At 42.2% G+C, this 14382-nt stretch overlaps 1 non-coding gene across 1 annotated transcript; it reads right to left on the bottom strand.

The window, feature by feature from the left end:
* Positions 1-13713: 13713 nt before the first annotated feature.
* LOC125392509 (U6 spliceosomal RNA) lies at positions 13714-13818 on the bottom strand. The gene has a single exon (XR_007229565.2). It is a non-coding gene; the product is annotated as a U6 spliceosomal RNA (small nuclear RNA).
* Between the last annotated feature and the right edge of the window lie 564 nt (positions 13819-14382).

Below are 14382 nucleotides of genomic sequence, written 5' to 3'. Positions count from 1 at the left end.
ACTCAATGCTACTTCCAGGGTGACCAACTCCAGGCATACTGGGGTCTAAGTCTTAGACTGTGTTGTTCGGCTCATCTCTGTCTGTTTCTGAGGCCTGTGTTCCAGTCTCTTCTACAGCAGAGATGGAGAACAGAAGCTGCCAGTTCAGATTACACATCATAATCACAGTGGGAAGGGGGTGCCTCATTCCTAACAGCTTCAGGAAAGTCCCATGGAAGACACTCATGGACCACAACTGGTGTAATGATTCGTTCTAAAGTCAATCACTGTGTCCATGGGGCTATAATACCAACCCACTTACTATGAATGTACAGCACCAATAAGGTGCATGTTGTGATTTGAATGTGAATGTGCCCCATAGGTTCTTACGTTGAACACTTGATCCCCAACTGGAGACATTATTTTGAAATTTTGGAAGACTGCACCTTGCTGAAGGGAGTGGTTCATTGGGGCACACCTTGGGGTTTTGTAGACTGGCGAGACTTCTAATATCTCTCTACTTTCTGAGTGGTTGCCGCACTCCTATAGCTTCATACTTATGCCCCGAATCTGCCTCTCTCTGATGTGAAGGAATATCTTTCTTCTTAAACTGTTAGGAAAAATAATAAGCCCTGCCCACTATAAGTTGCTTCTTGATAGGTATTTGGTCACACCAATGAGAAAGTAATTAGAACAAAGAGAGGTGGGAGGAGTTATGGAGACTATAGAAAAAAAGATGTGAACAGTAATAATTGCTGCTTCCCCGTATCACATGGTTAGCTGGGGTTAGAATCAATATGGAGCTAGAGTTCTGGCTCTGTATCTAGCACTTTCTTCAATAAAGTTAGGTTTGTTAGCTGAGGTTTCTGTCCCGCCCACTCCCGGAGTTGTTCAGTCCCAAAGAAACACACAGAGGTCTATATTAAGCATAAACTTATTGGCCTATTAGCTCAGGCTTCTTATTAACTCTTATAACTTATATTAACCCATCATTCTTGTCTGTGTTAGCCACGTGGGTTGGTTCCTTTCTCGACAAGGCAGTCACATTTTGCTTCCTCTGCAGCTGGTTGATGACTACAGACTGCCACTTTCCTGTTCCCCAAATTCTCCTGCTTTCATTGTCCTGCCTCTATTTCCTACCTGGTCACCCACCTATACTTCTTGCCTGGCTACTGGCCAATCAGCATTTTATTAAACAAGTACAAGAAACAAATCTTTACAGGGTAAAACTATTGTCCCACAGCAAGGTTTTGCTTTAATTTTAGGGTCTTTCTAGTTGCTGTTTCTTTTGTACCCATCTAGCATCTGTGAAATGAAGAACTTGTTTAATCAGATTATGATATGCTGGCCAAATTCCTTATTTTTTTAGTTTACTATTTCAGCCTGCATCTTTCTCTGAACCCTGCATAAATATATGCTTCTTTGTAGATGGAATTTCCCTTGGGAGAGATGTTCAAGAGATACTTAATGTCCGGATTTTTTCTTTTCTTTCTTTTTTTTTTCAATTTTCAACATATGGTCCAACATGTGGCCAAAAAATGCTTAGGGTGTCTGGTTCCCCTGCTCTAGCCAGCTGCCTAAAGTGGAAGAAACACTGATCTACGTCCAGAGTGAGCCAAACCTTTAAGAACCTTTTAACTCTTTTCTTCAAATGCCTCACACAAGAGTCCACATTTCCCTAAATGGGGCCTGTTTGCAAAGGGCCACCTCAGAGATCTTGCTGCTTTGCCCTGAGGCTGGCATACAGTCTACTCACTCAGAGTAAAAGGGAGTAAGTGCTCCCCATCAGCCTCCTCATTTCTACCAAATGTAAGTGGTGTTATAATATTGATATGATCAAGACTAATGAGCCATTAATTCTGATTCAAAAAAAATGAGGTAACTGAACATGATCTTTTACAGCGCATTGATCTGCTCCACCAGATGAAGGCATGGTTACATTTCCTCTTGGAAGTGTGCCTGTTCTTCACAAGCAATTTTAAAGTGTTCCCCATATGGATGTGCTCTTCTCTGTGCCAAAAATAAATCTAATAGAAGGAGACAAATATAATGTCTAAGGAGAAAATATGTCCACCTTTCAACATTTCTTTATCCTCCTCCTTTTGTGAGGCTCAGGGCTGGTGGCAAGTCGTTTCATGCTTGGGGAAAAGCACTGTTTCCTTAATGAATGCAAGAATATGCAGAGGTCGGGAGATGTGTACATCTGTTATCTCCTCCCCCACTCATAAGATAGTGAACACCAAGAGAATTGAGTTTTAATTAGGGCCATAAGTACTATTTGGGGGCTTCACGTGCATGTGATTTAGGGTGGAGCTTCCAATACAGATATTTTATTCTGTCATATTTAAGAAAAAAACTTACGAGGCTAACTTAGGACTGCAGTAAAAATGTTGGAATATGTTTTCAGTTATCTGGGTGTGTTTTAAGACAATTTATCTCCCATAATATACCTGCTTTACTTTTCTTTTGAAGGAAAACAACAACAGCTTATACTTTTATTCTAACACAGTTCTATGTTCTCAGGGGCAAGTAAATAAAGTATACCACATCCTTTTAGAGACACCCGTTCAGACAAGTAGAATGCTGAGCTTTAACTGAGTAACATCCCACTCAGTCCAGGACACTGGGATAACACTACCCTTGCATGTATTTGAACAGCATCTTGAGTGTGTGGACTGCTGCAGTATGAAATGCATTTGACAACAATGTGTGTGTTTAAGCCTTAGCCTGTAGTGCATTAGGATGTGACTCTGTTTGAGGGACAGAATCTTGAAATGGGTACTTGAGATAAAATAAAACAATCAAGGGGGTCCAGGTCCAACTGAGACTAGAGTCCTTGTGAAAAGAGGAGGTTCTGAGAGGTGCGAGCAGGGAAGATTATGTGACGAGGCGTGGATGTGGCAATCATATACCAGGGAGACAGTGCTCAGATGAAGCCAAGCCTGCTTATACCTTGACTGTGAATTTCAAGCCTCCAGACTATAACAAATTCAATTCTTGATCTTTAAGACAGCTCATGATAGTTTATTATGGGACTAACAAGAAAATACATACACCAACAAATACAGTTGATAGAACCCTAATTCTTTTAGAGTTTAAATTTAGAAAGTGAAGATAACATTTTGGAAGAACTGACAATCAGTTATCATAAATGCAGTGATTGACTGAAATTCTCTCTAAAAGAGAAAGGGCCCATTCTTTAAATACCAGTTCTACAGTTGAAAAAAAAAAGCTCACTGGTTATAAAATCTAACCAAAATGACTCAGCCATTGTACGGTTTATCGCTGTGAGAAATAACTGCGGAGTCAACTTAAGATAGGACAGGTTTCAAAGATTTCAGTCCAAGTTCATTCTTTGGGGGGACAAAGTGAAGCAGAATTTCATTGTGGAAACATTGGTGGGATAAACCGCCAACCTCTTGACAGACAGGAGGCAGAGAGCATGAACAAAAAAAGCCCAGGGTCAAGTTCTCTTTCACAGATGCATCCTCAGTGGCATGTCCCTGGCACTGAGGACCCACCTCCTTTTCCCACTACCTCACAACACCACCATATAAAGAACCAACCAAGGGAATTGTCCATTATAATCTCATCAGTTTCCAAATCATCCTCTCTTGGTGTAGGAGGTCCTTCTGTCTTTGTGTTGCTTTCATTGGTTAATGAATAAAGAAACTGTCTTGGTCTAATAGGCCTGAACTTAGGTAGGCAGAGAAGACAGAACTGAATTCTAGGAGGAAGAAAGCAGAGTCAGGTTCCTCTGAAACATTGTAGCATCCATCTTTGACCCACAGACCCAGAATATCTGACAGACTTTTCTATGAAGAAGGAATTTTAGAGGACTCGTCTACCTTCTCTTGACAAAGTTCAGCAATCAACTTCTTTGTATCCTGCTTGTCCAATTTGTACAGCACATTTTCAGCAGTTGAGACAAGAGAAGTTTATTTCCCAGTGACTAGCTTTGCCACATTTAAAACAAACTCCATATGGCGGGAGATGTTCATCATCTTCTTTGAAATAGATCAGAGATGTCAGGAGCAGACATGTTTTATGTCATGAAAAGCCTTGTTATTAAACCTTCTTAAATGCCATGTTCTGTAGATCTCTAAAGTGTTTGAAGACCACCTGTCTATCTAAAATATAGCTGTGTTTGCATTAAAAACATACCTGACATAACTACAAGTTTGATTGTTATAGGTGACTAACTACTAAACTGCATTTCTTAATTATCCTAAACAGTTTGTAATAGATTTCACAGTCTAGAGCTTTACAGTTTTAATGAGATGAATAGGTAAAATTGTTTAAACAAGAGTAGAGACATATATACATTATATTGTAACAAAAATAACCTTAAATTTGAATCAATATACAAAAATCCAAACCAATATAAAGTATTTGAGAATAGTAGTTGTTTTTTAGTTTAAAACTAGATCCAATGATCTACCCTTTTACCTATTATTTCCATATCCCCCTTTCCTTTTTTCCTTTTCATTGTTTCTCTCCATCCCTCCCCCAACACTAGATAGTAGATAGAGAAGGAAGGATAGAGGAAAGAAAAAGAAAGGAAGGAAGGAAGGAAAAAGTCCCTTAATCCAACCTTTTTGATTAGTTTTCTCCATGACCAAGATCATTAATAGTTTGCAACAACCCCCCTAAAGGACACCAAACATATATAACCTACCAAATGACTAAAAACTACTAACCCCACCTTTAGTGAATGGTTTTAGAATTGTTGTTTGGGGGTGATGGCATCTTTAGGGGATCTTGAGAAAATTAGGATAATGGCCAAGTCCTGGGAGAACTACCCAGTTCTTGTCCAGTCAGTCTCTCTGTGCTGGAAAAGTGCAGGCTTATCTGAAGTCCTGGCTGGTGTAGTCTGTGAGGCTAGATCACTTTAGCTAGCTGCTCTGAAGTCCTGGATGCAAATTTCTGAGGAAATGGCAATGAAGGCTGGATCACCTGTTCTGCTTGTCTTGTCTTCCTTGCTATCAGGTCCACTTGTTCTGAAAACATATAAACTTTTAAAGGTAATATATGTATTTGCATTAACACAAGTATAAAATGTGTAGTGTTCACAAATCAGCTAATGATTTTCTGTTCTATGTGTAAGCAAGTAAAAGGCATCTATCAACTTTATAAGTTCGTATGGACTGCATAACCAACCTGTGTTGAGGACTCTGTGGCTACCCAGATTTATCAAGTCTCATTCAGTCTCAAAGCTGCTCTCACATAGAGAGATCAGCATATACATCACCTGTCCTTTGGTTTTTTTTTTTCTTGTTTTCTTCTTGTCAGCAGCCTGGACTCGAACGTTACCATGACCTCAGGAAGCAGCACCTCTCAGCTTGGCATGGCCCCCATGGCAGTGTGACCCTTGGACATTAACATGGCCCCAGGTGGTGGCTCAGACTCTAGAAATCAGCATGACTTTTAATGGAATCAGGAACCACAGACATCAACACAGACCCTGGCTATAGTTGGGCCATGGACCCAGCCATGATTCTCAGAAGCATTCTTGGCTTGGATGACACCATGGCCACTCACATATAACAATGGCAATGATGTGGTCCTCAAGCACGAACATGACCACAGGTTTTAACCTAAACCCCAGACATCTGCGTGGCCTTTAATGTTACACAGGCCACAGACATCAACATATACCCTGGGTGTGGTAGGGCCATAGACCCAGACAAGGTCTTCCTCAGCAGCCTGGGCTCAGATGTCACCTTGGCAACAGATGGCAGTGCAGGCCATCCGGATTAGCATGGCTCCAGTGACAGAATGGCCCTTGCACACCACCATTTCCCAGGTGATGGCCAAATCCCTGGCATTGACATGGCCTTCATTGCTATCAGGAGCCAGAGACATCAACAGAGACCCTGGCTGCAGTAGGGCCATGAACCCAGAAGTGGTGGCAGTTGCAGTCCAGGCTCAGATGTCATCATGATGCTGAGTAGCAGCATAGGACATTCAAATTAGCATAGTCCTGGAGGCAGCATGGCTCTTGAACACCAACATACACTCAAGTATGTTGGAAGGAGGCTACTAGTTAGTTCCCAGCCACTTAGCCCTGAAATAATCACACAGAAACCGTATTATTTAAATCACTGTTTGACCCATTAGCTCTAGCTTCTTATTGGCTAACTTACATATTAATTTAACCCATGTCCATTAATCTGTGTATCGCCACATGGCTGTGGCTTACTGGCATGATTCCAACTGGCATCTATCTCTGGCAGCTCCAGGGCTTCTCTCTGACTCCGCCCTTCTTCCTACCAGCATTCAGCTTAGTTTTTCCTGCCTAACTAAGTTCTGCCCTCATATAGGTCCAAAGCAGTTTCTTTATTCATTAATGGTAATCACAGCATACAGAGGGAAATCCCACATCACTGGTATCTGACTAGAACACTGCCATCCATACAGCCTTCAGTGGTTACTGAAGCCATGAATGTCAACACAGACCCTGTGTGCTTCAGGGTCACTGACTCAGGCATGATTCCTGGCAGCAGCTCAGACCCAATGTCATCATGTCCCCTGGTGGCAACACAGGCCACTCAGATCAACATGGCCCCAGCAGCAGCATGGCCCTCAAGACACTACGCATCCCTGTGGCCTTGATGGCAACGTGAGTCATGGATGTCAACATGGTCCCCAGCTGTGGTAGGGCCACAGAACCAGACATAGCTCTAGGCAACAGCCCAGGCCAGACATCACCTTGGTCCCTGCTGGTAAGCAGGCTGCAAACATCAACCCATTCCTCACTGCCCTTGCTGCTTCAGAGCTTTCTCTTACAACAGCGCAAGAACCATTTCTCTTCTCTTTCTCTCCCATTTCTCCAGCATAAACTTGCTCATAATAAAGGCTCTTTCCCACCCAGTGCTTCAAGAACTCAGGCTGCCCCAGGGGGGTCTTTGCACCTTGTAGAGCCATGTGACATCAGGAGGGCCTGTGACTGCATAAGGCATTGTTAAATGAGAACCTCTTGGGACTATCTGGTATTTCACTATTCATCCCTCATGCCTTACTGACCTAGCTTATTTTCTTTATAGTATATCTTTACTTCATGGTTGACTTAAATATTTTCATCTTCCCTTCTTGACTTTCTCTTGACTAGAAGTTCTTTGAGATAAGAGACCTTGCCTAGTTTTTTGCTCATTGTATTTATTAAATATCTGCTGGAATGCTTTCTGGTGCCCAGCTGACAATCTCATCTGAAATATGACCCATGGAGCATAACTAATCCAGGGGGCCATCATAAAGAAAACCTGGATACCTGATTGCTGCAAGGAGGCTGCTTGTTTTATTCCCAGCTGCTTGGCCCCAAAATAATCACACAGAAATTGTGTTAATTAAATCACTGCTTGTCCCATTAGCTCTAGCTTCTTATTGACTAACTCTTACATCTTAATTTAACTCATCTCCATTAATCTGTACATCACCACAAGGTCATAGTCTACCAGCAAAGTTTCAGCATATCTGTCTCCGGCAGCAGCTCCATGGCTTTTCTCTGACTCCTCCTCCTTTTCCCCCAGCATTCTCTTTAGTTTTCCCCCACCTAGCTCTGTTCCCCTAAAGCCCTCCTATAGGTCCAAAGCAGTTCCTTTATTCATTAATAGTAATCACAACATACAGAGGGGAATCCCACACCACCTAATTGGATGTGGAGGATATTGGAACTCATTTAAATATTCACTGAATTTTCTTTGCTCCATTTTTCTAAGTATCAAACCTGTGAAACGTCTCAAGGAGTCATCAATCTTCAATAAATACTCCTGGGGAGTAAACTTCCATAGTTCTCACCAAGATCTCACTCACAACGGGGATTTGGCTGGACACACAAGGACAGCCTAGCTGCACAGCTTTGCAGGGGTAAAGGGCCTCAGCAGCAGGGGTTCTGTGGCTGTTCCTCCAGGAAACAGAAACAGCCACCTCTCTTTGTGACTTGTGTTTCCTCATGGGGAAATTAAGATAAAAGAAATTTTTCATATTATATGCCTAAGAATTCTAGTTCAATTTATTTAAAGAAAAGTATCATTGTAATTTTAATGTGTTCTTTTGTTTTGTTTTCTTTTGAAGACGAAGTCTTGTCTTCAAAATTCACTATAGAGTCCAAACTCTCAATCCTTCTGCCTCAGCTTCCTGAGTACTAGGATTTCAGGTGTCTGCCACTTTAACTGACTTCAATATATACTAGTTAACACTAAATCATAAAACCTTTGTTTGCAGTGGTGGCATGGCACTGGCCTTTAATCCCAGCATTCAGGAGGCAGAGGCAGGCCCATCTCTGAGCTTGAGGCCAGCCTGGTCTACAGAGTGAGTTCCAGGATAGCCAGGGTTACACAGAGAAACCCTTTCTTAAGAAACCAAAACCAAACCAACCAAACAAAAAAAAACCTTTGAAGGTAGACTCCCCCCTCATCATTTAGATACTATATGCTCACAGAACATTAGTAGTATCACCAATTATGTTTTACTGGATTTGAGAAGTAGCCTTATATTTATTGACAACAGATTGCTTTCAAGATAATGGACATATGATTGCTGCAAAATGTTTACCAAGTTCTGTGGAAGGAAATGGAACAGTACCTCTCCCTGAGACAGATGCCAATATATAAAACTTAAATATATATGAGAAGGGGCTGGAGTGATGACCCAGTGGTTAAGAGCACTTGCTGCTCTGGTAGAGGACCTGGATTAAGTTCCCAGCATGAGTATAACAGCTTACAGACTCCATAACTCCAGCTCCAGGGACTCCAGTTCCCACTTCTGTCTTCCGCAGGCACTAGGTGCACATGTGGTGCACAGAAGAACATGCAGGCAAAACCCTCATACACATGAAAAACAAAAATACATCGTTTTAGAAAAACAAATTACAGCAACATAAACATCATCCCAGATCTCTAAAAATATTTTGGAAACTCTGATTAATGTTTTTGGGAAACTAGAGAGCTGAAATAAATATCCCAACTATAATGGTTAAATGGCCATAATTCAAATAACTTTAACAGAGCAATATAAAACAAATGCCATCTAAAAGAATGGTCATAGTGCCCATTTTCAGTACACTCTGGGGAAAAGCCTGGACTTTGCCATCAAATCAAGATATATTAACTTCAGCTCATCTCTCCCCAGTTATATGTCCGGGTCCCCTCAATTTTCTCATTAGTCACTTGCATGTAAAAATATCATGCCTGCTGTGGATTGAACGCTTGCATCCCACAACATTCCCATATTGAAATCTAAACCCCACTGTGATAGTATTAAGTGGCGTGTGGTCAGTGTTGGTCACAGCAACATAAATGTGACCTGGTGGCAGAGCAGAACTCGGGGCTCAGGAGACTCTAGATGGCTTCCCAGGTACAAAAGGGAAATGCTCATAAAGACGTAGGTACAAAGACATAGGTGCATGAAGCTGGAGTAGAGCCTCCTGCCACGCAGCAGTTTGAAGAAAGAGCTACAGGCTGGTTAGGTTTGCACATCCAAGGGGAAAGTTTTCTTGATCAGACTAAAAGCTTATGTGTGCTCTCAAGAGTGACAGAGCAGTCTTGACCAGAGAGGTGGGTGGGATCGGAAATGCAGCAGGAACGTATTTATTAGGCGGTAGTGAAGGTCTGGCTCATAAATGATAACAGTCTGACTAAAAGCATGTGTCTATTTATATTAGTGTTTCACCATAGCCAACCTGAGTCAGACCCAGGGAGACTTGGCACAGGCTGGTGTTTACATTACTCAAACTGGGTGCTTATGAGACACTGATCATCGTATTTGATGTTGGTGACCCCTACGTTGCTATAGAAAAAAAAAATCACACTCAACAGCCAAATTAAAATCCTGTAGGAAGGCTTAATTTTTTTAATGAGGTTTTTGTTTTATCCTCACCAACTAGTCTTTTTCATTAAGTTCCTGAGCAAAAGGGAGATGACTCAATCTCATTTGATGCCCCTTGGCCTTAAATCCATAGTACCTCACACCAAAGCTTTTCTGATAAGACAAATGTCTTCTTCCAAAGAAATAAGGTTAATTTGGAGATGCTGACAATACCTTCTTTTGCCTTTGCCCTGCTCATTTTAGGATAACATCCCATTACACAGTCCTTCAACAGTTTGGACTTCTTAAAATATAAGGTGAATCTGATTTTTTTTCTAAGTTAACCTTTGTAGATTCTTTGTACATTTCACATCATGTCTCTCAACCACATCCATCTCCCCATCCCTTCCCACCCAACCCCTACCTTTTCAATGCCTCCCCTTTGCAGGGTGAAAAAAATAAAATTTGAAAGAAAAGAAAGGAGGAAGAAAAGAAAAGGAAAATCTTGTTGTGGAATCTGTAAAGTGGCACGGTGAGTCACACAGTGTACCAGTGTACCATGTATCTGTACTTGTAAGTGTTCATTGCAATGAGTCATTCGTCTAGTTCCAGGCCTCTGGTTTTTGCTACACCATAGATAACTGGGCTCTCATCGAGGCTCCCCTTAGATAGCCTCAGTGCTGTTTTCCAGTGTCATGAACATCCTGCTGCTTTGAGGCTGTAGGCCTGGCCCCTTCAGGTGTTCCAGAAGATCACAGATTGGGTAGGTGATAATGGGACAGGCCAACACATAGCCCTGGCTCTGGGTCGTTGCTGGGTTTGTCAGTCTGCCAGCTCTCCCTAATCCTCAATAACCAGGTGAGCTCCCCAGCACCACCCTGCCTAGCTCACCTTATGTAGTAAACAGCAAGGGTCAGGGTCAGTCCTCCTTCTCCCATGTCTTCAGGGTTGGTCACTTGGGCCCCCGTCAATGGGGTCAGCTTTCTGTGTTGCCCAGGCAAGGTTCAGGGCCTGCTTTCCTGAGTGTTACATCTGGTAAGGAGCAGAATTAGCTCTCTCACCTGCAGCCGGTCTCAGGAGGCGAAGTGCAAAGGCATCTTTCCCTTACAACCACATAGCAAGAAAGGGTGCAGAATCAGTTATCCCATTCTCGGGACCTCAAGGCAGGCTCAACTCCTCCCAGCAGAGTCAGCGCTGCTATGCTGCCTGGGAGAGGCACCGTGCCTGCTCTTTTGAGTGTTGCAGCTGCCGAGAGCCAGGATTAGTTCTTTGACTCTCAAAGCCCAGGGGCCAGCTCTCCCACCTGCTATAAGTGGTGAGGGGTGGAGGGGTAGGGTGGGCATCACTCACTCACTAACACCACTCTCTGGCAGAAGAGCGTAGGGACCAGATCTCTTATACTCTTGTTCTCAGGGCTAGCTCACCTGTGCCCCGTCAGTGGAGTCAGCGCTACTGGGTTGCCAGGAAAGGTGTGCAGGACCTCTCCTGAGTGCTGTACCTGGAGAGGGGCGGGTCAGCTCTTTCATCTGACACAGGTGGCAAAAGGAAGAGGAGAGAGAGCATTTGTCTCTCACCCTCACCACCACATTCGACAAGGGGTGCATAGCCAACTCTCCCAATCCCATGGCCTCAGGGCAGGCTCAGCTGTGCCCCCAGCCACTGGGTCAGCACTAATGTAGTGCCCAGGTGAGGTACAGAGTCCGTTCTCTTGAGTGCTGCAGTTGTGGGCTTGGACCAGCTTCCCGGCCTGTAAGGGACAAGGACAGAGGGCTTATTTCCCTCACCTCACCACCACATGTTAGAGAAGAGGGGCGGGACTGGCTCTCCCGCTCTCTTGCCCTAGGGACCAGGTCACTCACACCCCTGCTACAGCTCTGTGGGCTCTGCCATGCTGCTCAGGCGAGGCACAGGGATCCACTCTCTCTAGTGCTGAATCAGCAGGGATAGGACCAGCACTCCTGTGTTGTAGCCAATAAGGTGTAGTTCCAACTCCATGCAGCCCTGTCCCCTCGACCGTCACTGGTTAACGGGAACTACAGACATCCATACAAGCCAAGGCTGGAGCACGCTTGCTATTGTTTGTTTTTCAGTTCGGCAAAACCTTGGTTTTAAAGCTTTTAAACTATCTCTTTTATAGATCCAAATTTCCAGAGTTTGAGAGTTTCAGAAAACAATAAAACAATGACTACAGCCTTTATGAAATATTCACCTTAAAAACGGAGCCGTACAAGTGCTTACACACACGCACACAGAGACACAAACACAGACACACATAGATACATACACATATAGACACACACAGACACACATACATACACACACACACACATATCATTAAAGCACTAACAAAAATCAACACACACTAAAACACCTTGAAGTACTGTCCCTGTGTTATAGATGAGATAGTTCATCTTAGAACACAAGTTCGAGATTTTGGCTGCACATTAGAAAATTTGATATATAGCTTAAATATAGCTCTGTACCTCAGCTGCTCTGTGACCACTAAGAATTAAAGCAGGTTGGATTCAGGCACTAGCATCCAATAACTCCGATATTCAGACAGCCCAGTTGAGTACTGCTTTTTGGTACCTTACCCGTGGCAATTCATCTTGAAAATGACAAGTCTTTCTATTCCAATACTCATGACCTTACAATTCTTTGTTCAGTTATTAGAACAGATAGTAACTTTGATCATATGGGGGAAATTATTTTACATTCCATAAAAGACCCCAATCTCCAAGCTTTGGGGTCTTCTGGTAGACTTTAGAGCTCAGATAATAGTGGGCGGCTTTAAAGGTCTTCCCAATAAATTTTAAACAAAGTCATATTTGATAATCCCTGCTTAATATTATCATTTTAATTTAAAAAATTATATTTTTCCATGCATAGATTCAAGACACTGAAAACAATCTTATTTCTACTTGCTTTCTATTGGTTTTTCATTCCATTAAGGAATTCATGTAGAGTTCTTAGTATTCATCAAACATTTAATAGTATAAATGGTTTAACAATGATTGTACATATTGAACACACCCGATATTATACAAATGCTCAAGCATTCAAAGTCCCTAAAAACCAGAAGCTTATAATGTTAAAATTTTTACTTGTCATTGTCAACAATATACAAATCTTTATTTTTAACTTTTTTATTGATTTGTAAATTTCAAATTATGCACCTAAATCCCACTCCTTAACTCATCCCTCCATTTCTGCCTTCCACCCTTTCAACCTCCCTTGTCAAAGAAAACAAAAGTTTAAAAAATAAATAAAAATGTATTTTTTTAAAAAAAAATCTCACCATGGTAGCTGCAATGTATCACAGTGTCACTCAGAGTATCATTTTGCCTAAATAGCTTTACTTACAAATGTGCATTGCAATGAGTCATTGGTTTTCTGACTTCTGCTACACTGTCAATCAGCACGGGACGCGTTTGGGATGTCCTGTTGCTGCACTGTGTCATAGAGATCCTGCAGCTTTGGTTCTTCAGAACCAGTCCCTTCACATGCTACAGCAGTTCATGGATTAAGTGGAGGTTGAGGCGGGTCATCTTATAGCCTGGGACCTGGGAATGGGTAGTAGGTGAGTTTATCAGCCCACGACTCTCTGGCACCTGCACCATCAGGGACAACTCTCCTGTTTTGCCTAGGTGAGGGGCAGGGCCAGCTCTCCCACTCCACCCTGGCAAGGAGTGGGGCCAGCTCTCCCACATCCACGTTTCCAGGGCCAGACAACGTTAAAATCTTAAAGAAAAAGAGAATATAGTGAATGGAGGTCAGGCTTCAACCGTTTCTAGAGATGAGAAGGGGGCGTGATCATCATCAGTAGAGACCCAAAAGCAGAAAATTAGACAAGAGGCAAATATCACATAGGCAGAGCACAGCCACTGATGTGGTTTCTGTTAGAGTAAATCAGTGTACAGTTTCTTTTACAAAACTATAGGACAATTCATTAATTTGCATGCCAGCCTTGTACAGGGGCACCGCTAATCTTCTCTGGGGCTCTAATTTTAGTGCATGAGGTGCTGAAGTTAGCACAGCTTGTATTTTCAAAAGTTAAAAAAAAGTGGAATCAAGTAGTAGGTGTTTACTACATGGATTCCTAACACCTAGACTGTTTCTACTATTGCTTAGTTTCTTTCACTCATTGTGAAATCCATCAAATGTTTGGTGTGTTTGAATAGTTCGTTTCTATTCTTTGCTGGATACAAGTCTATTACAGAAATGTTCTATTGGTTCTTTTATCCACTTGTGTTGTATTAGAGTCAACTAACTGAAGATCAAAAATATTTAAAAACGGTTCTCTTTACTGGTTATGGAAGACTTTTTCTTGTCGTTATTCTCTGAACAATAAAATATTAAAACTATATACATAGCATTTATATTGTATTAGATATTATAAGTAATTTAAAGATGATTTAAAGTGTGCTCTAGGATATGCATAGGTTATGTGCAAACACCATGCCATGTTACTAAGTACAGAAACATCTTCAGAGTTGAGGTCTTTGAAGGATTCTGGAATCAGTCCTGCAGTCTGGCTACTGGGGACTACCGTAACTTGCCTATCTATCCACTGAAGAACTTTTATGTTGTGTATCTATT

This window comes from Myodes glareolus, chromosome 12, assembly GCF_982192425.1.
Source record: "Myodes glareolus chromosome 12, mMyoGla1.1, whole genome shotgun sequence".
NCBI classification, from domain to species: Eukaryota; Metazoa; Chordata; class Mammalia; order Rodentia; family Cricetidae; genus Myodes; species Myodes glareolus.
This window is presented reverse-complemented; position numbering and strand designations above follow the sequence as displayed.